Source organism: Saccopteryx leptura, chromosome 7 (assembly GCF_036850995.1).
Source record: "Saccopteryx leptura isolate mSacLep1 chromosome 7, mSacLep1_pri_phased_curated, whole genome shotgun sequence".
Taxonomy (NCBI): Eukaryota; Metazoa; Chordata; class Mammalia; order Chiroptera; family Emballonuridae; genus Saccopteryx; species Saccopteryx leptura.
This window is the reverse complement of record NC_089509.1, coordinates 52,259,138-52,284,304: the sequence shown is the minus strand read 5'-3', so window position 1 is coordinate 52,284,304 and position 25,167 is coordinate 52,259,138. Positions and strand designations below refer to the sequence as shown.

The 25,167-nt window shown below is 37.2% G+C and overlaps 1 protein-coding gene across 1 annotated transcript in view; it reads left to right on the top strand.

The window, feature by feature from the left end:
- Window positions 1-211: 211 nt before the first annotated feature.
- Window positions 212-25,167, top strand: part of LOC136378285 (sodium channel protein type 9 subunit alpha) — a 161,128-nt gene continuing 136,172 nt past the window's right edge. The window contains exon 1 of the mRNA XM_066345008.1: window positions 212-380. The gene's annotated coding sequence lies outside the window, so the exon portion shown is untranslated. The remainder of the gene's footprint in view (window positions 381-25,167) is intronic.

Genomic DNA, 25,167 nt, shown 5'->3' with positions numbered 1-25,167 from the left:
GGAGGCGGGAGGGTGCGGACTGGGCGGGTCCGGAGGCGTGGACGCAGCAGGAGCGGCGCCAGGCGAGCGATGGGGCGGGGCTGCCGGGCCTGGGCGCGTCCCGCGAGGAGGGGCGCAGTCTCGGCCGGCCACGCCAGCGCTCCCGCGGCGGGTGTCTGGTTGCCAATTCTTGGGCTCGGCTCGCCGGGGCTGGGCTAGCTTGGGTGCCAGAAGCAGGTGGTGGAGGCCGCCCGCTGAGCAACAGGAGCCTAAAGAAAGGCAGAAGCAGCAGCAGAGAGAACGCCGGGCGAAAGAGGCTGGGAGCGGGGAAGGGTCCCAGAAGTCCGCGCCCTTCCCGGGGGCCAGATTCTGCGAGCGCACTGTGTGGGCATGACCGGCGGGTAAGGTCGCGAGTGAGTGCCTTTTCTCTTGCGCGTCTGGTGTGGCGGGCAGGGAAGCCACCAGTCTTGCCAGTGCTCTGCTCAACCGCCACACCCACCTGTGTCCACAGCCGCATCTCTGGGCTTTGGCCACAGGGTGTTAAGGCCACCTGGAAAGTGGAGAGGGGGAAAGGTGGGCGGGTGGGGGCGGGATGTCCCAGCGTCTGGGGCGAGAGGAGCTGGGGAGGCAACTGTTTCCACTGCTGGGCTGATCCTTTGCGAGGTTTGACCCAGTGAGTTTGCTGCCCTGTTCTGAAAACGTGGAAAGGGAGAGGCAGCTGTACCTGATGGTTTACTGTCGGTTATTTCTTTCTGTCGATATTAGCAGAGTTGTTAGATGGGTTTTGGTTCCAGGGACCGGTCGTGTTCTTTATGAGCAAAAAACGTGTTGTATTTTCCATCAGCAAAGGTGAGCGTGCAGAACCAGCAGCTGATTGATACTACCCGTGGGGACCCCGAAGAAACGCCGCACCCCTTCTTAGCACACAAACATAAATAATTGACAAGACTGCTTAGCCCCATTTCTCGACGCAGTTTGCTTTTCAAATGTTTAACCCTTTTATAGTAAAATTCAGATAAGATTCAGAATCATTTTAACTTTTTATCGACTTCTCAACTGAAATAGTTTCTTCTAAAACAAACAAATAAAAAAACCCAGGTACGTACCTCTGATACTTATATTGAAGACAGTTAAAAGATCAAAGCAACATTGCCATACCGGAAAATATGTCAGCTGTGATTATAGCAAACATTTAATTCATTATTTTAGTGGGTTTTTTTTTTTTTTCTAATATTACAGTTGCAGCATTCCCAGTAATTTATATCGCCTCTGAAGCTAAGAGCAACTTTCATGTGAGGGAATCTTGAGGGAGTTTTTAAAAAGCTCACTTCAATGAGATCAAGACCAAATCTACATGAGTTCTTAAAAGAATGATGGATTTTCAGCTGTTGAGTGTCAGTGTTGGGAGGTTAAGTTCTTTTCAGAAACACAATTAATGTTCTTTTCTATTTCCTTCCTTCCCTGTGGGCAGGAGAAAGATATTGTTGTGTTATTTTTCTTTCTTTTGGCTTTTTAAAAAATATTCTTACGACTTTTACTTTAACATCAATAAAACCTGTAAACCTATAATATGCAAACCAAATCCAATTATTAAGTAGTCTTTGTTTATTGAAAAATCTTCTAATTCTTTTTCACTTAAAAATAAACTAGATTTCAATTTCTTGCATTTTAAAAAATAATGTGTTGATTATTTGAAAGCCAGTCTAATCTGATCCTGTGAATGAAGTTGTCATGATTGTTAGAATACTGCTATTCACAACAAAATGCTAGAAAAAAAAAAAAGGCATTTGATGTAATGTGGGATATGCCCTTTATTTAAGCAACTGATAATAACTGCTTAACCTAAGTCTTTGTATTTTGTAGGTGTTTAAAATACCTATTAAAGGTTCCCTTTTGGGAGTGAACCGTTGTGCAGTCATGGGACACAGCGACATATTTTTACAGAGCCTGTATACACAATATGCCATGATTCTTATGGTGCAGGGCAGGGCTCAATGAGTACCTGATGCTTTTACAGACGAAAGATGAGTCAGGTGTGGCTCTCTGCCAAGAGCATTCTGGTGCCTCCTTGTGTCTCCTAGGACCCAGAAATAATCAAAGGAGCCCTGTGGCAGAGCTTGGGTTTTTGCTACCTGTGGCTGAGATGAGTTTTGACAGCAAAGACAAAGTAAGAAATTTGGAGGTGAAATCTGAGGGTCATTTAATATGACCAACCCACTTCCTCTGTGACAAAAACTGAAAATGGAATCTTACATTTTGCATGAATAATGAAAACTAATATTTATCTATCACCTATTCTTTTTAGATATGTGAGTGTGAAGTGCTGAAAGGATTTATATGGTATTTTTCTAACCTTGTTAAGCAGCTTAGTGTTTACTAATATGAATGGGTCATTCTAAATGTCATATCATTCTAAATGTTCTAATGGTAATAACTTATGATTTTCCCTAAAATTGTATTCTCAGATTCTTTTCCCATTGCCATCATTTGAATAAATGGCTCCACCATCATCCAAGTGTGGATTGCTCTCTCCTCATGATAGCATTTCATCCCTAACCAGGCTGTATTTAGATCTATCACTATTTTTGCCTAGACACACTTCTATTCAATTAAACTTCTTCCATCCTGTTATCTGTATCTTTTATACCCTGTTAGCTTTAGCTGTATTGCCACCAAGTAAATTTAGGTCATCTTCATAATTTACCTGGATTCCTGTTACACCCTTCATAGTTTGCTCCAACTCCACAATTTGTTACTCTGCAAGTCACTCTTCAGAATGAGTAATGATGCCTCTTACGTATATTAATTGGATCGTGACTGCACAGAAAATATGAATAAATGCAGAAACAAAGAAACCAATCAACAGCAATTCTTCCTGTTAACAGGAAGAATTCTCTGTTCTAACCCTCTCCACAGCCTCACTAAACCCATCACCCCCTCATTTACATGCTTTAGGCATACTGGTCTTAGTACCTGGAACACACAGAGAAATGTCACTTCCTGAGACATTTTCAAATGCCGTTTCTAGTGCCTGGACTGTTCCTTCCACACTTTGAATGGCTAGCTCCTTCTCAAACTTTAAACCTCAGCTCAGAGGCCTTTTACTCAGGTCACTCTTGATCATCTTGTCAAAAGCAAGATGTCATCTGTTAGTCTCTGTCTTGGTACCGTGTCTGTTTCCTTCATAGTGCTTATTATATAACACGCAGGTATCATGTGAATTTGTGTATTGCTTGCTCCATACAGCAAGACTTTACTGTTGATTCAACTTCTAGTACAGTGCCTGGCATGAAGTAGTGGGGTGGGGAAGGTGTTTCTAGATATTTATGTAAATTAGAAAGTACAAAGATATGACATATTTCATCATAGAGCACATCAAGCCAGTAAATATATGCATTTTATAATTTGATTTCTTTTCTGTTGTTGTTCAGCATGTGGTGCATTTATAACCCTGTACTCTGATTTTAAAAAGGTAAAATTAAAATATCCTAAGATGTATTTCCACCGTTAGCAGTTATTACGCAATAATGTGTTTAAAGGTGAATAGATTATAATGTATTCTGAGAAAGTGGTGACCACATTGAATTAAAATATATTTTATAGAAAAATTGGAGTATATAAGTCAATTATAATTTTCATATGAGTGACTCCTATTATGCAATGATGACTGTATTAGGTTTAAGTCTGTATCTTTTACCAAGTATTTAGGGTCATTCAGTAATCGCTAAATTAAAAATATTCTTTCATAATAAATATGAATACTTAGGTAGGCTCATCCAATGTAAATATAGTCAAATGAGGGTGAGGCCTTGGATTCTCTGCTCACATGGTCCAAGTTGGTGTTCCTTCCAGGTTCCAGGAGCAAATTATCTCACAGATCCAAAGTATTCACTAAGAAAGGTCCAGAGAGACACTGTGGGTTAATCCATGAAGATCCATCACTATTATTGGATGCCAGAGGAGGGGCTTCAAAATACACACTGATTAATGATGGCATCATATTTATGCATACATAAACACACATTCACAACTTTGTGTGTCTGTAAGTCCCCCATTATAATTTTTTGAGACTATACTTAAAGATAAGCCAAACTCTCTCTCTCTCTCTCTCTATATATATATATATATATATATATTTTTTTTTTTGCAGAGGGGAGGTTGTAAAGAATTTAGCAATCATGTCTCTTCTGAAGGACTAAACTATTTTATTAATTGTCACTGGGATTTTGTTAAATTTACTATTGAAGTGGCACATAGTGGTTGTCTTGGAGCTCATCTATGCATTAATAGAAGATGGCCCTGCTTTACATGTCACAAATTAGCTAATTTATTTCTACACAATGGTAGTACCACTTCCTTCTTCAGAACTAAGGAAAATCAGATTATCACTTAAGATGGCAATATCATAATAAATGATGTTATAAGATTATATAAAAATCATTTTCATATGATGATTTATAGGAGAGCATTGGGAGAATGTGACTAAACTATTGTGAAATATGAAAGGACAGATTTTGTGTCTTGCCATCCTGCAAAATGAAATTTCTTCATTGAAGGTTTAACTTGCTCCTTCCTTTCTGTATAACTGGAAGGAAATGGCTTTAGATAACAGGAAAAGCCTCAGCTCTCAGCAGCTAAAGGTGGAATGAAGTTTGGAGGATTGAAACTTGGGTAGTGAGGAAAAATGCCAGACCATCATAAGCAGAGGCAGAAGAAGGGGATGCCTTGTACAGTGCCAATAAACAATCTACCACAGACAAATTTGAGTTGACATTATATACAGAATTGAATTTGATATCTTTTTATCTCACTGGGAGAACAGTTCTCTCTTTAAAATAAATTTTAATGTATTTTAAGTGAAACATTCTGTTATTGCTTCTTTTATATAGGCAATGGAATGAATACCTTTGGGTTTTTAAAGTGATATAACAGGGAGCCAAATATGCTGTATATTATTATTAAAATATACCATTACTTTAGTTGTAATTTTATTGCTATTCATTTTATTATTTCCTTTTTTCTCTCAAGTGTTTGAGAGACTGCTATTATTGATCATAAATTTTTTTAAAATGTCTCCTTGGATTTTTGACAAAGCTTTCTGAACCACTTATCAGAGCATAAGTTATTCAGAGCATTTCATATAAATTTTCACTTACATAGGAAATTAAAGTTACTCTAATAATTCAGTCATCAAGAATATAAATCTGAATTTTTAAATCAGCAAATAAGGTGTGTGAGCCTGAGGGAAATATTTGCCAATATATCCATTCACTTGCTTTATTTCGTTGGTGACACATTTACAAAAATCAGAATCTTATCAAGCAAATTATCAAATTAAGGTTAATAAATGAATGATTTTTGTTTCTTTATCAATTCACAATTCTTCCCCAGTTATAAACAATGATTGACTATGTATTGCAAGAGGTGGGCCAGGGAAATATCATGAGGACAGAAACTGAATATATAAGAGGTACACTGCCATGAGAGAAAGTACAGACAGCACAGTTTACATCTTGTTAGTATTACTGAAAAAACATTAACAGCCTCAAACATGGCAGTTTTAGTTTTGCCAAGCAGTACGTTAAGAGATTGGCAAATGCTTCTTTTTAATCCCCATGACCACCCTTTGAGGTAAGAACACTAAGGCTCAGAAGTTACCTTACCTTCCCACAGACTCACAGAGATTACTGAACCTGAGTAACATACACAATCTTTCTAAAGAAGAAAAAACCTTATTTATCCCAAGAATATACTTGCACGTATTCCACACAGGTAATCCCTTCTGGTTATGTTACTAAGGATCTCATAAAAGTCTTTTTTACCAATAATGGAGCTGAAATAATCTACATTTGCAATTGAACATAGCAAACTAGGCATGTAGTTATAATACTAGACAACAAGAAAAAGAAAGATTAAAGATTGTTTAAATGTTCATCTTGAATGCTGACTCTTGGGGATTGCATTTGTGTTGAACTGAAATTGAAAATTATGTGGATCTTTGAAGGCATTATGAATGTATCTGTACATTAGTAACAGTGTTTCAGAGGTTGAGTGACTGCTTTTCTGGTATAGGGTTGTCATTGTACTATGCTGACTTGACTTGGCCATGATTAGAGTCTTTTGTTTTATTATGAGGGAAATGACACAGGAAAAGTGACTTTTCTAAGGTAGACAAGACTTGAAAGAAGAGGAGTATGTCATTAAAAGGGATATATAGCCTGACCAGGGGGTAGTGCAGTAGATGGAGTGTTTGACTGGAATGCGGAGGACTCAGGTTCGAAACCCCAAGGTCAACAGCTTGAGCGCAGACTCATCTGGCTTGAGCAAGGCTCACCAGCTGAAACCCAAGGTCACTGGCTTGAACAAGGGGTCACTTGGTCTGCTGTAGCCCTGTGCCCTGGTCAGTGCACATAGTGGAAATCAATCACTGAACAACTAAGGTACCACAACGAAGAATTGATGTTTCTGATCTCTCTTCCTTCGTGTCTGTCTGTCCCTATCTGTCTCTATCAGTCTCAGTCACACACAAAAAAGAAAGGATATGCAAATGGAATGTCTTGCAAAAAGTTCCTGCATCTTTGAGTGTTGTAATGGAGAAAACAGAATGAAGTTATACATGTGAGAGAGATCCTGGTGTTAGAGGATGGAGAAGTAGAGTTTAATTTATGTCAATTAAAGTGTTTCTTTAACACCAATGATTCAAGATGTTTACTCTTAAGGATTTTAAAAAGTTTTGAAATATTAATTTAATATACATAATACAATTTCTAATGCAAATTATTTTCTTTTAGTATATACTACATACATTGTTTGGGATGTTAAAACCATAAGAAATTGGACCCCTAAGTTCTAAGATATATAGAAATCTGTTTTAATGTTTGTGGATTGGTAGCTGTTTCCTAGATTTTTAACACAGAGTTTTTATCTGTGTGTGTGTGTGTGTGTGTGTGTGTGTGTGAGTGTGTGTGAGAGAGGAGGGAAGGCAGAGACGACTTCTGCATGTATCTGGACTGGGATCCACCTGGCAGGCCCACTACAGGGCGATGCTCTGCCCATCTGGGGCCCTTGCTCTGTTGTAACTGGAGCCTTTTCTTTTTAGCACCTGAGGTGGAGGCCATGGAGCCATCCCAGTGCCTGGGGCCTACTTGCTCTAACTGAGTCTGAGCTGCAGGAGGGGAAGATATGAGAGAGAGAAGGAGAGAGAAACGAGAGGTGGAGTTGTGGAGAAGCAGATGGATGCTTCTCCTGTGTGTCCTGACCAGGAATCAAACCTGGGACATCCACACGCCAGCCAATGCTCTACCACTGAGTCAACCGGCCAGGGCCTAAGAATTTTTAAAACATGCAATACCTGCCCTGGCCAGTTGGCTCAGCAGTAGAGTGTTGACCCAGTGGTGGAGGGCCCAGGTTTGATTCCTGGTCAGGGAACACAGGAAAGGTGCCCATCTACTTTCTCCTCATCTCTCCTGTTTCTCTTTTTCACCTCTACTCCTACAGCCATGGCTCGATTGATTTGAGCACATCGGCCCTGGGTGCTAAAGATGGCTTTTGGAGTCTCCACCTCAGGCACTAAAAATAGCTCAGTTCTGAGCATGGCTCTAGATGGGCAGAGCATTGGCCCCAGTTGGGGACTGCCTGGTGGATCCCCATCTGGGTAATTGCGAGAATCTCTCTCTCTCACCTAAAAAAAATGCAATACCTGACTATTTAGTAAGGGGCACTGACATCTTTTTTCTTAGATTATCAAATAAAGAAATGACTGTAGCCAGCACAACAATAAACAGTGTGAATGAGTCAAAATTATACCCATTTTTTTTTGTCAGATCAGCAAAAATATATTTTTGGGTGTGCTATAGAATTTTAGTAATTAGTCTCTGTGTGCCATGAGATAAAATAGGTTGAAAATCACTGTACTAGACTGTTAAGATTTTAAGAAAAGAGACCATAGTTTGTTCATATTGGCATCCCTACATGATGTCTTACATGCAGTCATTCTTAATCCATAGTTACTGGATAAATGAATCATGTATTGCACAACTATATATGCTTAACTCTTATTAAAAATAGTTCTCTCTTTTTTTTTTTTTTTTTTTTTTTACAGAGACAGAGAGAGAGAGTCAGAAAGAAGGATAGATAGGGACAGACAGGAACGGAGAGAGGGGAGAAGCATCAATCATTAGTTTTTCATTGCGACACCTTAGTTGTTCATTGATTGCTTTCTCATATGTGCCTTGACCGTGGGCCTTCAGCAGATCGAGTAACCCTTTGCTCAAGCCAGCGACCTTGGGTCCAAGCTGGTGAGCTTTTGCTCAAACTAGATGAGCCCGCGCTCAAGCTGGCGACCTCGGGGTCTCGAACCTGGATTCTCCGCATCCCAGTCTGACGCTCTATCCACTGCGTCACCGCCTGGTCTGGAAAAAAAATAATTCTTTATCACTGAAACTTTCTAAGAATGTAGGAGGAATAACTTAAGGTTTTAATAATTTATCCTTTCCATACCTAGCTTTCTATCATTCCCACATCCTGATGAAACAGTCATATATCTTACTTTTCACTCAGAAGAAGAATAGCACTCTTGCTTATTTTCTGGCACAGTGTCAGTTCACTAATTCTAGATGACTGTAGTCTTCTTTATTTACATAAAAGAGCCAAAATATTTTAGCATTGACAAAGACTGGAGCCTGAGTCCTTTTCGCAGAGTTATCTATTGGAGGATTTGCTTAAGTTGCTTAAGAGTTGGACTGCAGTCAGATAGTGAAAAAAAAAAAAGTTAGAACTAAAATTTCAAACTGATTTTTCTTGACCTGATGATCAATCATGAAGCCCTATCTGGTTGGCTTCAGAAAGTATAGGTCAAAAATTGGAATCCAAGTTGGTATCAATGCCATTGAGGTTTGCGGGATGGGAGAACCTGGCAGAGATCCCAAGGATAGGGGAAAAGAGATGCTAAGCTGCTCCAGTTTAGCTCCCAGAACTCTTAGCATCACTATTCTCAACATTCATATGCTTTCTGAAATTTAACAGTAGTTCCTCCTTTCCTTTCCCCGTATTCACTCCATTTATTCAGCAAGTATTTACAGAGCAACTACTCAGGCAGTACTGTAGACATTGTAGGTACAGCAGTAAACAAAACATGGAAGTTTATGCCAGTTTGGGGACAAATAATGAATAAATATACAGATACTTACCACTGTATGTCCTTGTATTACAATATGTGCTGTCAAGAAACATAGCAGGACAGGGAGAATTGAGAGAAAGAGACATTATTTAATAAGGGTGGTTAGAAAAACTTTTTAATATTTTTTAATCCTTTTTAAAATTTATTTTTCTTATATTTATTGGGGTGACATTTCTTAATAGAATTACATAGGTTCATGTGTAAAATTCTATGAAACATCATCTGTATATTGTATTGTGTGTCCACCTCAAAGTCAAATCTCCTGTTACCATATACTTGGTGTCCTCTACACTTTACTACCCCTAACCCCTTCCCTCTGGTAACTACCATGCTGTTGTTTGTATCTGGGTGTTTTTGTTTGTCTTGTTTGTTCATTTATTACTTTCAGTTTTGGAGGTTCCTCAAAAAATTAAGAATAGAGTTACCTTATGATGCAGCAACCTCTCTTCTGGGTAGCTACCCCCCAAATTTGAAAACATTTATTTGCAAAAATATATGCATTCTTATGTTCATAGCAGCATTATTTATGGTAACAACCAAAGTGTCCCTTGGTAGGTGGTTAGATAAAGAAGATATGGTACATATATACAATGGAATACTACTTAGCCATAAGAAAGAATGAAATACTGCCATTCGCAATGACATGATGGATCTTGAGAATACCATGCTAAGTGAGATAAATCAGATGGAAAAAGTCAAGAACTATGTTGTTTCACTGATATATGTGATATAAAACTGAAAGCATTTTAAAAAAATCCTTTTTAGAGGTGATATCTGAGCAGAGACTAGGAGTGAGAAAGTGAGGGAGACACCTATGCAACAGAAAAATCATTCCAGTCACCAAAGCTTCAATTGCAACAGCCCCAAGACATATCTAACGTGTATGGAATAGCGAGGAAATCAGTGTGGCTGACAGGCGGAGAGCAAGGGAGACATTAGGAGGAGATGGGGGCCTTTCTTTTAAAAAAAAAATTATTTATTCAATTTTAGAGAAAGAGGAGAGAGAGACAGAGAGAGAGAGAGAGAGAGAGAGAGAGAGAGAGAGAGAAGGGAGGAGCAAGAAGCATCAACTTCCATATGTGCCTTGACCAGCAAGCCTAGGGCTTCGAACCAGTGACCTCAGTGTTCCAGGTCAACACTTTATCCACTGCGCCACCACAGATCAAGCGGCTTTTTCTTAATTTAGAAAATATTGCTAAGTCTGCCTAGAAGTCTGTATGATAAGCAATTCAACAATGAAAGGCATGGGACAAACTGGAAGGAGATGAATTATGCTTTTTTTTCCCCCTTCTGGATCCCACATGAACAAATAAATGATTGAGAAACTGCTAATTTCCAAGTAAAATCTTTTTGTCATTTTTTGGTGATTTACATGTAATTCTTTTAGAGTCTCTTCCCATCTGCAATGGCTTAGATTATTCAAAGCTCTTATTACCATGTGAAGAAAAAACGGCTTATATGACAAGAGGTTACAATTGAGGGTATCTTCAAGTATTTCCATTCTAAAAAGTAAAACATGGTGCTAATACAGTAATATTTTGCACATTACATACCAGGGAAGCACACGTGTATCCTGTCAAGGTTGACTGCTGATACTATGACCTTGGTACCCTACTGACTCTCTCTACATTATAGTTTTAGGGAAATCTTGTGAATTAAGAAATATTTACCTGTGGTAAAATATACATAACATATTTACCATTTTAACCATTTTTAAATGTATAGTTCAGGACATTAAGTGCACTCACCATGCTGTGCAACCATAATCGCCATCCATCTCTAGAACTTGATCATCATTCCACACTGAAACTGTGTACCCATTAAAACATAACTCTTTATTCCCTCCACCTCCTCCCCAATCCCTGGTAACACCATCTGCTTTCTTTATTAGTTTGACCATTCTAAGTACCTCATATATGTGGAGTCAAGTAACACTGGTCCTTTTATGTTGGCTTATTTCAACTAGCATAATATTTTTAAGATTCATTGATGTGAATGTATCAGAATGGTCTCTCTTTTTAAGACTGTATAATATTCTATTTTATGTATATATCATATTTGGTTTATTTACTCATCCATTGGGTTGATGATGTTTGGGTTATTTCTACCTTTAGGCTATTATGAATAATGCTGTATGAACACTGATATATAAATAGCTGATGGAATCCCTGCTTCTAATTCTTTTAAGTATATACCCATAATTGGAATTGCTGGATCATATACTAAGCCATTTTCCATAGTGGCTACACCATTGTATATTCCTACCAGCAATGCACAAGCATTTCAATTTTCAACAATCCTGGCTTACATTTTTTTTTCTCCTTTTTTGTAATAGCCATCCTATTGGGAAGAAAGGGGTAACATATTGCCATTTTGATTTGTATTTTCCCAATCATTAGCGAGGCTGAATATATTTTCATGAGCTTATTGACCATTTGTATATCTTCTTTGCAGAAATGTCTATTCCAATCCTTTGAGCATTTTTAAATAGATTTGTTTGTTTTTTGTTGTTTGTTGCAGAAGTCCTTTATATATTGTGGATGGTAATCCCTTATCATGTATGATTTATAATTATTTTGTAAGTTCTCTGAATTGCCTTTTTATTCTCTAATAGTGCCCCTTGATATACAAAAATTTGTAATTTTGATGAAGTCAAATTTATCTATTCTTTTGTTTTGTTGCCTGTACTTATAGTGCCATATCTAAGAAATCATTGTTAAATCCAACATTCTACATTTTCCCTATGTTTTCTTATTATAGTTTTAGTTCTTAAGATTTTTTTTCAATAAACATTACAGAGTCTATCACTGTCTAACTTCCCTTCACCCATCAGTCCCAGAGTTCTAGTTTTTAGCTGTAATATTTCGTACTCTAAGCATTTACTCTCCCCAATAATGCCATTTTTTACATATGCCAGGATTAAAATTCTTGAATTGTTGGAAGAGTATACTAATAACTTAAGAGGATTTCTGATGTGGAAAGAGTATTATATATTCCTATTTCCCTACTGTCTGATGAGATTCATTCATCTTTTTGACCAATCATATTATTGAAAATGTTTGGATTTGATCTCTCCTCTATGGCCTAGGAATTCTGATTCATTGCTAACTAGTTAATAGATGCAAGATATTCTAATCTTAGGGATTATTAGATGATGATTAAGTGGAGGAAGAATTCTATCTGCTGCATTCATGGTCACCTGTGACCTCACAGAATATTTTGTATATAGTGGCTACTTCAATAATACTGGTATAAAAAAATGAGTAAATGAATGAAAAAGAAAGAAATTATGTTTCCTTAAATGTTCAGTAAATCTGACTTTTTTTAAATCTTAGATTTATTTTAATAAAATAAGTTCAGAAGTCTCTTTTTTCTTCAGAGAAAATTAGTAAAGTCACTAATTTTCCAATCAATTTTGTTAGAAGTGTTTTTAAAAGAATTTGCTACTGAGTACTGAAGTTTGAATGTTAGAGATAGTACCACAAATATGTCCCAATAGACAGTCCTTGTAGAGATAAGTCCCATAGGCAGCACTTTTCCCATGGGTAGCTACCAGCAAATGAAAATGGTGACTCTTTATGGAAACTGTAGGTCACTGAGTACAGAATATAATGTCATGAAAATAAGACATATGAACATATTTTGTTTATAAACAGTTCAATGCATTAATTGGAACAATAGTTTAAAAAGTTAGAGCCTGTAAATAAAAGTTGCATACCTTTGCCATTGGATACTCTTCACCTGAACACTCACCTTATCTTAGAATCCAAATCCTCTGATCAGATTTATACTGGAATATAAATTTCAGAAAAGATAGGAACTATTTTCTTCCCATTTACTTGTTACTCTGCAGCAACTATCTAATCTGGAATTTTCTCCATGATTCTAAGCCTGTTTACATCTGCTATGAGATTCTGAAAATCTTGTCTCTAAAAGGTAGAAAGTAAGAAATACTATAAAATCACTCATTAAAATAAAATCTATGCCCTTCATTTCTAAATACCTTTGAAACAACAACCTCCAAAAAGAATACATTTTAAACAGTATTATGTGGGTTTCATCTTATTCCCAGGTTAAGAACAAGGCTACTAAATGGCATGCCACAATTATAACCTGTAGTTCCATGAAAGAGTAGAGAAATAAGAAACACGAAAGTTTCTGTTTATGAACATGTTAGTTCTCAAAAGCCTTATTTTTAAGTTTATGTGATTTATTCTGTAGAATTTTAGCATCCTTAGATGAATTTCTACTAAATAAGCTGTTTCTTTAGAATCATAAAATGTGGTACCTCCTTCCTCTGCCAATATACATTCTAAAGAATGTCTAAACCAAAAATCCTATAGGTGGGTAACAACTTTTCTTGATAATATCCACAAATATTCCAAGGAATCCCCTGGCGTGCATGTTACTTAACTCTCTTGTTCTGATATTGAATTAAAGAACCTTGACTCTATTAAACCATTCCTGGACTGTGGAATGTTTCATCAGAAGTTGTTACTATGCTTGGATTTTACCTTCTTGAGCAAGTACCTAGCCTTCTCTTGCTTTAGTATTAGGATCTGGATCATCCTTTACCAAGGAAAAGATATCATCTAACCTGTGCGTAGAACATCTTCCCTTAGATATTGTCTTTGTGCCTTTTTAGCTTTTTGCCTAAGTTCAGTATTTTTAACCTATTGGATAACCCTGGTCAGTCCTAAATAATCATTTCTACTGTCAGGTAACAAATCTTTTATGTACTTGCCACATTTCTTTACACTTTATTATTTCTGCTTTAGTTTCCATAACATTCTAATTCCTTTAATTATTAAATCTTTTCACACTCTCATTATGTTTGCATTTAACAAGCTTGATGGACTTAGCCTTCCTCACCACTTAAAAACAACACACACATCCTGCATGTCCTGCATGGACTGGTCAGCCTTACTTTGGCAGGAACTTGATAAATGGCTGTGTGTGAAATATATTGCCATCTCTTGGTAGAAAGCAGTGTGGTCTTGATTTTGCAATGATCATAACTTTGTTTTAATCTTCAACATATCCAAAATTGAAATCTCATTAAGGAGAAATGGTTCTGTACATGCACTATAAAAATCTATTATGAAGTAACCAAATTGATTCTCCGCCCTTAAGAACATTAGGTGTGCAGAGTCCATGTATAGAAAAGTTGATAAAAATCACTAATAATAATGGTTAGATGGGTTTTTTTTTTCACTTAAAATGTATCAGGGAGTGTGCTAAGTGAGTGGTTAGAATGTATTGTGCATTTAAAGTGTACTAGGAAATGTGTTTAATAATTAAAGTGCGATTTTTTTCCCCTTAAAATGACCTTATAGGATACTCATTTTCAGCTGTGTCTTGAGATGCAGACAGCAAGCTTTAGAGAGATTAATGAATTGGCCCAAGCACACAAGCTAGTAGCAGTAGAGATGGAATCTGAACCCAAGTCTCTCACTCTTGAGCCACAAACCTAACAAATATGTTAGGTTGTCTTTCTATTTTACGGCAGACCTATTTTAGAATAAAGCCATAAACATGTTATAACAATAAAATAAAATATATGTAACAAATATTCTCCATTTAAATTTTAATGAGGTTTTACTTTTAATAACCACCAGCTCATGGTTTATCATTTAAAATTACAGTTGATAAAAGTACAATATCTATCAGGAGAAAAAAGATAATATTTATTTAGCTTAGGCACTGTGGTAGGTACTTTACAGAAATGGTTTCTATTTTGTCTAATAATCTTTGAAGATCGATACTTTCTTCATTTCATTTATGAGAAATTTGCATAATGCCACAGGGTTAGTTACATGTTTTAATCAGGAATTGAAACCTAGGTCTGCCTGACACCCAAACTGTTAGGCCTTTCTCCTACCTGACACCCACACTGTCAGGCCTTTCTCCTATACCAAGTTGATATTTTGCAGGAAGTGAATGTGTACATATTCAAAGAGTGGAAATGTACTCTTTATACTGCACTTTATAAAAAGGTGTAGGATCTCTTTTGTAGACGTGCTGAAGTGATCGAAGACTCATCTAACTCTGTGATCATTTTGTGCTTTCAGGTAAGGGTTAATTCTGACAATAGAAAATTAAGGTAGGCTAAGAAATATTTTCCCTTTTTCTTTCATATAGCATGTATACATGAGAATACATGAACTTTTCCATTAAAATTTTCAGATATGCTGGGAGTCGTTGACAACAACCTTACTTTTCTCCGAAGTAACACACTTCTTGAGATTTTAAACTCCCATTTTTTTGTAAATTTGAGGAGTTCTTTATTTTGAATATCCTTGCATAGAGATAGCTTCTTTCTTGAAGTATAATATAGGAGATAATTATAGGGTATTATGAAAGCTTAGACCACAATGTTTTGGATATATTTTCATCAACTAATCTAGAACTAAATCTCTATTCATCTGCCACTGTAAATCTAAAGTTATCAGTTACAACCTTAAGTTTTTTTGCATACTGATTGTTCAAGTACCATAAAATATTTTAAAACTTTTTGAGCGATTTTAGGACATGAAATATTGAATAACTCCTTTGAAACATTTACTGGTGTTTATTAACCCTCAAGTTATGCATCTCTGAGACATAATGATCATTTAGAGAATTTATTAATATGACTAAGATGTGCTAAGTATGAAAAAAGCAAAGGTAAGATTTCAGCAATAATGAAAGTAGTTAATTAAAATAATTATTTTATATTTTATTTATAGATGATATATTTAACATCAGAGGTTCCAAAAATCTGAGTTCCAGCCTCTCACTTAATGAAAAGGAAAAAAAAAAAGTCTGTTCTCGGAGGTATTAATTTCTCAGAAGTTTAGGATTATAATCAAATAAAGCATCCTCAAAAATATCTGGAATGCTCTGGTCAGTTGGCCAGTGGTAGAGCATCAGCCAGGCGTGTGGAAGTCCTGGGTTTTATTCTGAGTCAGGGCACACAGGAGAAGCGCCCATCTGCTTCTCCACCCTTCCCCCTCTCCTTTCTCTCTATATCTCTCTTCCCCTCCTATACAGCCAAGGCTCCATAGGAGCAAAGTTGGCCCCATCGCTGAGGATGGCTCTATAGCCATCCTGGTGGGCATGCTGATGGATCCCAGTCCAGCGCATGTGGGAGTCTGTCTGCCTGCCTGCCCCCCCCCACGCCTTCTCACTTCAGAAAAATACAAAAAAAAAAATCTGGAATGAATTCAGTGGTGAATGTGAATGAGTGATGAATGATGCATGTGTTTTGCATACCATAATGTATATAAAAAAATCTATATTGGCCCTGGCCGGTTGGCTCAGCGGTAGAGCGTCAGCCTAGCGTGCGGAGGACCCGGGTTCGATTCCCGGCCAGGGCACACAGGAGAAGCGCCTATTTGCTTCTCCACCCCTCCGCCGCACTTTCCTCTCTGTCTCTCTCTTCCCCTCCCGCAGCCAAGGCTCCATTGGAGCAAAGATGGCCCGGGCGCTGGGGATGGCTCTGTGGCCTCTGCCCCAGGCGCTAGAGTGGCTCTGGTCGCAACATGGCGACGCCCAGGATGGGCAGAGCATCGCCCCCTGGTGGGCAGAGCATCGCCCCTGGTGGGCGTGCCGGGTGGATCCCGGTCGGGCGCATGCGGGAGTCTGTCTGACTGTCTCTCCCTGTTTCCAGCTTCAGAAAAAATGAAAAAAAAAAAAAAAAAAAAAAAAAAAAAAAAAAAAATCTATATTATTATTAGACTTATTGACAGTAGTCATTTGAACTTTAAAAAAAAATTGCATTATACAAAAATCCAAATGGAAAAAATAAGGTTGTACAGAAGATCTGAGGAGGTGCATGGCCCAAATATTGAGAAAAGAGCAAAGGCAAAGGTTCAGTTGGATGGTTCCCTCTGAGGTACAATGGGCAACCTCAGCCTCAGCCAGGACTCCAGGGACTGTGAAGATCTCATTCCCGGGTCTGTACATCCCAGAAATGTATTTTGAAATAAAACTCTGCTCTCGTACTAGGAAAAAATATATATGCACAAAAGTGTATATATAATTAATTGTAAAAAAAAAAGACATAGCTCTGTTTTGTATTTCTTTTTATTTTCAAAAACCAGGTTTACCAAAGATAAAAATTGAAAGATGGCAAACTGTCAAATAAATAAATAAATGGAAACTTTTGTAAAAAGAGATCCATATCTTTAGCATAAAAAGTCTCCATATCAAGAAAATGTTGAGTACCCCAATAGAAAAGAGACAAAGAGAATCAATAGAATTATCAAATAAGAAACAGAAATGTTCCCTGTATTGCACATCTTAAAAGAAACATTTTTCCTGTCAGTTTGGGAAGCATTTTAAAATTTAGTTTTGTAATATTGTTTATTTTGTTAATATTGTTCTGATATAAAAAATATGTGCTTATATAATACTGGAGGGAACATAAATTATCATAGTCCTTATGGAAAACATGTTAGCTTTATGTATATACATAAAAAGACAAAGTAGCCTAACATGTGGTGGCACTGTGGATAGAGCACTAACCTGGGATGCAGAAGTACCAGGTTCAAAATCTGAGATCGCCAGCTTGAGCAGGGGCTCACCTAGCTTGAACGCGGGATTGCTGACTTGAGCGCAAGGTCACTGGCTTGAGCGTGGGATCATAGACATGACTCCGTGATCGCTAGCTTGAGCCCAGAGGTTGCTGGCTTGAAACCCAAGGTCGCTGGTTTGAGCAAGGTGTCACTGGTTTAGCTGGAGGCCCCCTCCCCAGTCAAGGCATGTATGAGAAACAATCAATGAACAAGTCAAGTGTCACAATGAAGAAGTGATGCTTCTCATCTCTCTCCCTTCCTTCCTTTCTTTCTCTCACTAAAACAAAGTAAATAGCTAAAAACATCTGTAATTTTCTCTAAAAAGGTTAATTTTATGATTATCAACATTTTCCAAATTTTCTATCAATGAAAATTTGCTATATATTTTTATTGATTTTTAGAGAGAGGACAGAGAGAAAGAGTGAGAGAGTGAGAGGGTAGAGAAGTGGGCAGCATCAACTTGTACTTACTGCTTCCTGTATGTACCTTGACTGGGCAAGCCCAGGGCTTTGAACCAGTGATCTCAGGTCAATGTTTTATTCACTGTGCCACCGCAGGCCAGGAAAAATTTTGCTATACTTATATTCAACTATATTCATAACCTCAAATTAATTATATGCACAGCTTTTTGCAAAGGATTGTATTTTGGATTTAATGAAGTAAAACGTTTCCTCTCTAACTTGATCCTGTTCTTTACCTACAAACTATTAAATAAAATGCATTATTTAAGGGAAAATTAAGTTAGGATTAATCAATAATCTAGTATTGTATATGTGCCTGTGTTTCTAAAACAGTTGTTCTATATCCAGACATTTGGTGATTTGTTTGTAATAAAATATATAAATATTTATATACATATATATTTCAAATGAAATATTTACAGTTTTGGGGTGCATCAATGTTAGAGGAAGTGGAAAAATACTCTTCATAGATTTTTAACTTCCACTGTGTCTAGTGTAATTCAGAATTAAAGAATTTTAAAGTTTAATTAGATGATGTCCACCATATTAGTTTTCCTTCTCATCCATCTGATTAAGCTTTTCACTCTACTCTTTATGGTTGGTAGAAAGCTGCTTTAATTAAACTTAAGCAGATACATAACAGTTTTTATTTTGGTGTCATTAAAATGAGAAACGAGCTATAATAGCAAAATTTTTACATTTCTTGTACACATCAGGCTACCTACAAGTTCTAGGAATTTATCTTTTTTCTGAATGTGTTTAAATATTTTAAATGAAGAGAAAAAGAAAACTTGAGAGTTCATTAATTTAAAAAATGTTTCTTTTGTAAAGTCAATGATAGTTATTGATTATTACAAGTATTTAAAAGTACTCTCAAAATATTGAAATATCTGAAATAATTCTGTTAAGCAATAATTAATGTTTGCTTACAAATCAGTGTGACATACATATTATCTTAAAGACAAGATGCTTACTTGTTCAAGTGTTTGGGTTAGGAAAAGTCTATCAAGCGTTTAACAAGTTTTTGTGAGTCCAGATGTCATGCTGTCTACACTGATGATACAGGGTGCCTGAGAACATGTTCTATCTAAGGAGCTTATCTGAAAAAGGCATGGAGAAGGAGGGAAAGAAATGAGGCATTATTAAACTATGGTAAAAACCTGTGTTGGGGCAGTTGGTATCTGAAAGCAGACATGAGAGGAGAGAAAGAGAAACTGATGAACAGTTTAATTTATATGTGAGGGAAAGACGGTGGGAGATGAGGCCAGATCTCTTAATAGAAAAGGTGTTGAGCTGAATATGAAAAGAGAAGCAATTGAGTGATCAGGATAGTTAAAACTGTTTGGGCAGAGGGAACAGAATTGGAAGGCAAGCACCGTACAAATATTTGGCTGCCCCTGGGGGAAATGACATGTAGACGGACATAGCTGGAATACAGGCTGAAGCAGGGGAAGAAAAAAGGCTGCTGGCACCAGAGTAAGACATTTTTTATGCTCGGCCAGAGACATGACAGGTTATCCTGTAGGTAGTGGTCAGCTTTAGAGGATTTTTTTTATGCAAAGGAGGATCTAAAATCAATATGAATTTAACTATTTTAAATTTTCTATTAAGTTGTGAAAAGCAAGGCTATGTAAAAGTGATACTCTGTTCAAATTGTGATAGACGTACCAATATTTCAAGTTAGCAGTTTTTCTTTGATCTTACAGGTATAAGATTTATTTGCTAGCAATTTCAAGTATAGTTTCAACACATGTTTCTTTTTTTCTTTCTTTCTTTTTTTTTTTTTTTTTTGTATTTTTCTGAAGCTGGAAATGGGGAGAGACAGTCAGACAGACTCCCCCATGCGCCCGACCGGGATCCACCCGGCACGCCCACCAGGGGCGAAGCTCTGCCCACCAGGGGGCAATGCTCTGCCCCTCAGGGGCGTCGCTCTGCTACGACCAGAGCCACTCCAGCGCCTGGGGCAGAGGCCAAGGAGCCATCCCCAGCGCCCGGGCCATCTTTGCTCCAATGGAGCCTTGGCAGGAGGGGAAGAGAGAGACAGAGAGGAAGGCGCGGTGGAGGGGTGGAGAAGCAAATGGGCGCTTCTCCTATGTGCCCTGGCCGGGAATCGAACCCAGGTCCCCCACACGCCAGGCTGACGCTCTACCGTTGAGCCAACCGGCCAGGGCTGTACATGTTTCTTAACAATATGCTGAGAAAGGATAGAGAGAAAGAGTATTTGTGATAGAGTCCAGTTCCTCATCTTTACTATGTATTACAATAGTAAAAAACATATCAGACTGTATTGGAATGAAAACATTTTTCAAGATTCACTGTATTATTTGGCATGAAAGCATATTCTTAGGCAGTAGTATGCTCATGTGCTTCATAGTAATTATATAACACTCCAAAATGAGAATCGTTCCCCTTCCAATCAAGAAGAAAAAGGTGGTTTAGAAATAAAATGAAATAAAAGATTTGTTTTCTGGTAATTTAAGTTAATAATATGGAAACCTCATTCAAAAGATTTGGACACCATGAATCCACATGGTATTTTTACCCAACCCCCAAGCCTAATGACTTGGATGGTCATTTGGTATTCACTTGTCCCCAGCAAAGACAGATGGATCAGCCAGGGAATTCTTCACTAACTTTGCTTCTCTGAAACCACAGAGTCAGGAAATGTAATCAGAGTGCTCAGCTGAACCCAGAGCGAGAGCTTTCCTAATGGGTAACTCTGCCTTGAAAAATCACATCCATTAGGTAAAGTGATTAAATATACATCAGTCCTTTGGCAAGGGAGCCATGAAGATATTGCAGTAGAACATTATGATGTGACTAATCTCTCCTGCTTGAAAAAGAAACATGTTTTTACCTTTGACATGCATCATCTCTTAATTCCTTAGCTCAGTCACAGAAAGACATTTTTTCCTGATGGGGTTTATGCAGTTCATGGTTTTTGTACATGTGTGTGTGAACTATAAAGTAATTGTGTGGTTAATAAAATATTAAAAAGGAAATTTTTTGACTTGCTCAACCTTGCTCACATACACACGCACTTTTGTTTGTTTTATATAATTCTTCCACGCGTTTTAGACATTTTATACTTCAAGTTATTTTTTAAATTCTCCCAATAGAAGCCTGGTGTCCCTAAATTAGAGTGTTTTTCACTTAGATAAACATATAATAAATATCTAATTAGAAAAAATATATGTGTATGTTCATGAAAATTTCTTTTAGCTTACCAAATCAGCTTTTTAAAATTAAAATAATGTTTAAACAAAACTTAGTGATAAATATCACCCAATAGAATTAACCATGACTATAGTTCTAGAAATTTGTTTCTCACTCTTAACCATCTTGTAGTTAATAATATGCTGCCCATCATATGTGAATAGCTAGGAATAACCTTTCACTTTTTCCCTGGTTAGCACCAGTATTAGGCAACCGCAAGATGACTGACAGAGAATGTATTTACAATGATGGAATTATACATAACTAAGTTGAAAGTGCATTCAAAAATTATAATCTCCCTTCTTATTTTACAAATATGTGTCTTAGAGCTCAATTTGATGTGTCCAGGGTAATAGGAAGAACAGTTGAAGAAATTATTGGAAGTAATTGCCACTTAAATAATTTTATTAATGACTTCCTGAGCACACCTCTTTGCATACTAACCTTATCCCCCAAATCAAAAATTTTTTCTCCATATTCTTTAGTCTCTAAATCCTCAAAGTCAGCAGAGGGAAGGAGCTCTGATTCTACTGGGTTTACTGCTGCTGATAGGGATGCCTCATGCCAGGAGACCAAGTGTTGGGGATTTTACATACAAAGAGAGAGGTGTCAGAAACAAGCCTAGACAGGAATGAATAGGAAATGACTGGAGGGGCATCTTCACTAACCTGTTTGATAATTTCTGTGGTTGTATGCAATACTCAAATTGCTTGTAAATTATGCAGGCAGGAAAAATAGAATCATACCATTTTCATACTGAATGGAACCTTATAGATGTCCCAATCTAAGCTACTCTTTATAAATGTTCTTGATGCCCAGAGATAGTTTTCCTATTGCATGAACTAATAGTAGAAAGTTTTTCAACTGAAAATATAGCAGAACAAGCAAGTTGATTTGAAATATTTTTATATAGGTGGTTTTTCTAGCCTCTTATGATACACTGCCTCCAATATCTCCTTAGAGTATTTAGTAAAAATTTTCCCTAATTTAAAACATGGTAAATATTTTATAATTTGCAGATATAGTAATGTTTTAATTTTGTATGACCATTGATAATATTTAATATTTCTAAATTGTCAGATAATAATAATGTATTTAAAAGGTAAGTAAAACATCTGGTTCAATGCAGAAACTGAAATAAAATGAATAGAAAATAATAACTACAAGAGGAAAGTGAAAAACTCATTACATAACTTTGACATTTTTCTTTTTCATTGGGTCCTTTAGTTTTGAGACTTTACTCACCTATCCTGTTCCCTTCTTTGTGAAATAAGGAAGAGAGGGAAAAAAATGTGTAACTGTTGACTCGATGTTTGTTGACTAACGACTATATGCCCCGTTGGGCTAAACATTGGGAGCAGAAAGATGAATAAGATGTCAAATCATTGGTGAAATAACCTTTGGACTGCCTCTTTTTTTTATATTTATTCATTTTAGAAAGGAGAGAGAGAGGGGGACAGAGAGAGAGGACAGAGAGAAGGGGGGAGGAGCAGGAAGCATCAACTCCCATATGTGCCTTGACCAGGCAAGCCCAGGGTTTTGAACCAGCGACCTCAGCATTTCCAGGTCGACTCTTTATCCACTGTGCCACCACAGGTCAGGCCTGGACTGCCTCTTGCAGGATGAATAGGAATGCTACACTAGACGATAGCCCCCTGTCCAGAGCATTGCAGGGAATCAGACTGGGACCACTTAGAAAAGGCCATGGAAGTTTAATCTCATAAACCTTGGGGGAGAGATCGACAATTGACAACATTTAAAGGAAGAAGTGATGTGATTAATTTTTATTTACCGCTCTGAAGTGATGTGTAGCCTATAGATGGAAGGAAAAGAGACTTGAAACCTAGAGATTAGCCTTGTGATAAGGCAGGTAAGAAGTAAAAAGATAAAGAAAAAAGCTGTGGGTTTGTAAAAAGAAATGAATTTGGAGATGATTTAGTAAGAATAATCAATAGGACTTGTTGCCTAGATGTTAAGTGTCTATTCTGACTCCCTAGTTAGTGAATGATATTTGTCATTTCTAGCACTGGCTACTGATTATTAGTATCATTTAAATGAGCAGGGTAATACAAAAGTAAGTGAAAAATTAGGTAGGAGTTTGCTGAACCTGAAGGATTTATCTAGACTGGAAAAGAGTTTTTAATATTCTTACCTTGGAGGAAGCCTTTCAATTCTTAGTTTGTAGCAAACAATCTATATGATAATCAACAAACAATTGCACATGTGCAAAGGTGATATATTAGTTAATTTTCTTTGACTCTTGAGTTGATTGCTCCTGGCATCCTCTTTGAGAGTCACAGGTTATCAGCTGGGAAGTGAGTAGAGTCACTCCCACATGTTATCTCCGAATGTACACTTAAGTTCAGTACCCAGCCGTCTTACTATGGGAATAAGTCTTAGTCCTTCTGGAAAATGCTCATAAAAAGTTGTCAATTTCTATGTAGGCCCTGGGTTTATCTGACATTCAGATACATGTGGGCAACATGTACTTTATCTGCCAACCTTATACCATGTTTTTTTCAAATCCTCTTTTCTGTTTCCTCAAGACTCCATTATATATAAGCTCTAGATCAGAATGTACCAGACCCCTTAAATTCTGGAACATGAATTTCTAATGCATGTGAAGGATGAGGTTAGGGAAGGATAGTCTACCTGTCAATTCCACAAACTTCAGACACTGATTCCCGGATATATTTTCAGTGTTGTCATTTATTGATTACTTCACATAAAGGCTAATGTGTTTATACTTAGGAACAAGGATGGAATAATACTAACAATGCCACAGCTGTGTTTGGAGCATTATTTAGTTAATTATAAAACATTTCGTTGAGAGGTATTCTAAATAACACAGAACGCAGGGCTTTTCACCTGAATTGGGGGTCCACTTAAATAGTACTTTACTAAGCCAGGAAAAACAAACACAACTTTTATGTGAGGAGCGTCATCCACTAGGAATGCTGATCTCCGAATGTGACTGCTTGCATGAAGAAGTATCCCCTGGTGTCAAAGTCTCTCTAAAAGCAGTGATTCAGGAACCTTCTGGATTTAGGATGATATTATGAAATTACTTTCATCTGTATTCTTAGTTGACATGAATATAATGTTTTATGTATTGATCTAGGAGTTATGTGGAAGTGGAAATAACAGAATCCTCCAGAAGTATAAGATCCAAGAGGAAAGCAAGAAGAGGGAGAAGGCAGTGGCTAGGAAGATGGAAAGAGAGAGTGGTGCACCAATGCCCAAAGGTTTTAGATAAATTCGCAATACTGATACTTCTTGTTTGTGTTCTCTAAATATCATTCTTATGTGGGGTCACCGTAATACATAAAAACATTTTAAAAACAATACTAGGCAGATATCAGCGAACTGATGTGGAGAGATGTGGTAGACATGTGGATGGCTCAGTCTCAGTTCCTCATTTTATTTTTCATTTGAAATATAAAGTATATATCTCCAAGAAGACTGAATTCTGTTCAGTCTGAGGCTCAAATGGTTTGTGAGATTGTCTCAACTATTGTGCAGATGTTTATTTTTCTATATTTTTGTTGTCTTTCTGGGTTGTTTTTTTTTCCTGGCCTGGCTTTTCTGCCTACTCTTAGACATCATGCACTTTATTATTTGCTCTTATATATTATATGCCCTTTTCAGTGAGCTCAATTCCTACCTGAACCCAGGCTTTAGAGAGAACAGTGATGGGTTTGCCTGCACCTGCTCTATGTTTTGTAAGTATCTAATTCATTTTGGTGTCAAACAATAGCAGGTATCTCTGCAGTCC